The sequence below is a fragment of the Panicum virgatum genome, chromosome 5K (assembly GCF_016808335.1).
Source record: "Panicum virgatum strain AP13 chromosome 5K, P.virgatum_v5, whole genome shotgun sequence".
In the NCBI taxonomy this organism is placed as follows: Eukaryota; Viridiplantae; Streptophyta; class Magnoliopsida; order Poales; family Poaceae; genus Panicum; species Panicum virgatum.
In genome coordinates this window covers 14,282,022-14,285,735 of record NC_053140.1, presented here as the reverse complement: position 1 = coordinate 14,285,735, position 3,714 = coordinate 14,282,022, and the positions used below count along the sequence as shown (strand labels likewise).

The following is a 3,714-nucleotide window of genomic DNA, read 5'->3' as shown; positions in this document are numbered from 1 at the left end:
CTTGATTTTGAGCCCATTTGCAGGGCCCTATCCTACCGTTTTCTAAGTTGTTCTCACCGATATTTTCATATGTTTACTAACCGTCTTGTGGAGAGGCGTATTAATGCAAATGATGAAATAGCAAAACTAGAATGAAATGGAGGCCATGAAGGCGGCACATGGTCGAATTAACATTAATTATAGTCATTTGAACCTTATAAATCCAAGTACCTAAAACTGCAAACTAATATAGTTTGAGAACACAGATGATACCTAAGAACAAGTTTAGAGACCGCTGATGCATTTTATTTTGAAGGAAATAAAGAGAGTAATTGAAAAAAAAATAAAACTAGGTAAAACAACGAGTACTCCAACTAGGAAAGCCTCTTTCATTCTCTCCGAAATGCAAAATAAGACATTTGAAACAACACTCAAAATTATGCACTATACAAACAGTTATTGTATCCTTAGTACTATACTTATTGTAATGATACAGTAAAAACCACGTTTTGACACAAGAAAAGAAATCTATCTTGGAGTTGTAACGGATATGGTGACATAATTGATGCTACAAGAGTCGGTTGCAGTTATGGATGCTTCTTCATTTCCCACCCTCACATTAAAATATGCTGGCTGCTTAGGCTCGGCCAGAATCATAGTCTCACTGCTTAGAATTGCAACAACATCTGCCATAGTGGGTCGATCATTCGCATTCTCTTGTACGCACAACAATGCAATGTTAATGCACCGCATAATTTCTACTGAGTGACTCTTGGGAACCAAGGATGCATCAACAAGATCAGCCCACCTTCCCTCTTCCCATAGCTGCCATGCCTACATGCAATTTTGTCACACGTGTAAGTTTAGTGTAGTAGAAAATAAGCAAAATAATTACGAAATTTTTGTCTGTAAACTCACATATCCAATGAGATTAATGAAATCGCCACACTGATGGCTCCCAGAATTCCGTTTTCCACTAAGGATCTCAAGAACAAGAACACCAAAGCTGAATACATCGGACTTGATAGAGAAGATGCCCTCCGAAGCATACTCAGGAGCCATGTAGCCACTAATGGTAGTATATAATAAATGTTAAATAGCTGTAGACATGACGTTGACTTGTAATGTAATTAAATGTTCACAGCTGCAGTTATTTGTATGGAACTTACTATGTGCCAACCACCCTTCTTGTAGTGTTTCCTTCCATATTGTTTGAGCTGAATATTTTGGCTAGTCCAAAATCCGAAATTTTTGGATTCATTTCACTGTCCAAGAGAATGTTACTTGGTTTGAGATCTCTATGTATGACACGCAAACGGGAGTGCTTGTGTAGGTAAAGAAGTCCATGTGCTATTCCTTCAATTATTGCCAGAAGTTTGGACAAATCCATTAAAGCTCTTTTATCTTCGTCTGCAGGCAGTCAATGAAATATTAGTAGAGGAACAGCTAAAAAATAATAGATAGTTAGCTAGATCATGAAACTTTGTTCATGTGAGCTGGCAGAAACAATGTCCTGAGTAATTTTTAAACAATTTGTAAACAAAATAAAGAAATTTAAATAAATGCATACTACATATATACCAAAGATGAAGAAATCCAAGCTTTTGTTGGGCAAGTATTCATAGACCAATATTTTCTCCTCTTCCTGAGAGCAACACCCCAAGAGCCTAACCAGGTTCCTGTGTTGGAGCTTGGCTATGAGCTGGACTTCATTTCTGAATTCGGCGAAACCTTGCCCTGAGTGTGAAGCAAGTCTCTTAATGGCCATCTCCGGTCCATCAGGAAAATGGCCCTGTGAATATGAAGATGAAACGTTATTGAAAGAGTTAGGGTCTTCCAGCAGCCTACTGCATCAGTAAGGCCAGTCTCAGTGCACAGTTTTATTGCACTAGTTATTTTCAAGAACTAAGTAACTGTTTTAGTTGGGTTTCACACGATGACACTACTCTCACATCTCATGAAATTTTCTCCCTCGAAATCCGTAAATAAAATTACTGATGTGAGATTGGCCTAGATTATTAATTACCTTGTACACAGCGCCGAAGCCACCTTGCCCAAGTTTGTTTTCTTCCGAAAAATGGTCCGTGGCATCCAGTATCTGTTCAAAGTCGAACACTGAGAAGTCTGAATTCTTGCCGTCCAAAACTAGCTCGTCCTCTCCCTGAGTACGCCTTGATCCTGCCTGTAGCCTCATCGCTTTACCTGATCGAAGACATATTATTTATTATGTAAACGATCGTGAATCACCCTGTTATGCTGCATGCATGCTTATGAATAATTAATAAAAACGACGCTGTATGCATGATAATGGAGCATCATCAATTAATCGATATAATAATAATAATTGGGAAATGGGAATTTCGTTCTGAACTACATACCTTTATTCATGTACCTTTTGAAGCATGGGGAGTAGAATAAGACGAAGCAGAGAGATGCCGCCGCCGCCAGAGGAACCACGACTACGGGAATCACCCACAGCTTACTACTCTTGTTGTGTTTGGTTGCTGTCGTCGGCTCCGGCGCCGGCGCCGGCGATAGTAGCGAGCCGTTGATCCGCAGCATGGGTTGGCCGTCGTAGAAGGGATACGCCTCGTACCTGAAGAAGCAGCGCATGACATGGATCTGCCCGCCCACGCGCAGCGCCATGGTGGAGTCGATCATGCCCACGAGGCGCTGCAGACACGCCAGGCAGTCGCCGGCGGGCAGGTCCGGCGTGCACTGCGCCAGCGAGTGCACCGTGGGGAAGTCGCTGCTGCCGCTGTCCATGGCGCCCGTGGCGAACCGCAGCGGCGCCGTGCTGGCAGCCAATTGCACGGTCTGGACGAGCAGGTCGTGGATGAGGCCGACGATGCGGCCGGCGTCGTCGCCGGGGATGACCTGGACGTTCCACCGCTCAAAGGGCTCCTCCTTCTCCTGCTCTGTGGCGTTGGATGGGGCGAGAATGTTGTCGCTGGAGTAGAAGACATGGCAGTCGCCGTAGAAGGAGTAGGCGGCGTAGCACTGCTCCCCCGCCCCCGGCGGCGGCGTGTCGTTTAAGATCTTGCCGAAAATGTTGGCGACGCATTCGGCGCAGGCCGTGTCGTTGTTGACGACGTCGCCGCGGCAGAGCGCCAGAGCGTAGACGACGTCGGGAGCCTGGCCGACAGTGGCGGTGACGAAGTGTAGAGGGGAGGAGGAGGTGTTCTTGGGGAGGGTCTAGGCGAGAAGCTTAACGTTGTCGCAGAAAACGTCGGCGGCCGCCGGTGCTGGTGCCATCAGCACGGCGGCGACGGCGAGGAGGAAGACGACGACCACCTTCATCATGGCTAGCCAAGAAGACTGGCTAGCTGGGCTGGGCCTGCCTGCTGCTCCCTGTTCTCACTTTTTCACCATCATATAGATAGACGATGGGTGCCCGCTGTTGCGTTGCATGTAAAAGGGTTATTTATATCTAGCCATGAGTAATAATTACTAACTAATCATGCATTTAAATAGCTTACGTATGTATTGGATTGGACGGACAGAGAGATGTCATCTTCAGTGCCCAAGAAACCGCGTCTTGACTCTGGTACACCGCCATGTGAATTCGTGACTCCAGAGCACCCATCACCAACGGGCAACGGCGACTGACTTGCTACAGTAATCTGTGTGGAAACTAGACCCGTTTATATCCGTAAAATTTACACTAAAAAATATCACATCTAATATTTGGACACATGATAAAAAGATACTTACAAAATATTTTGTATGGATGGA

General features: G+C 45.2%; 1 pseudogene; it reads right to left on the bottom strand.

The window, feature by feature from the left end:
• Positions 1 to 345: 345 nt before the first annotated feature.
• Positions 346 to 3,399, bottom strand: LOC120706522 (annotated as a pseudogene).
• Between the last annotated feature and the right edge of the window lie 315 nt (positions 3,400 to 3,714).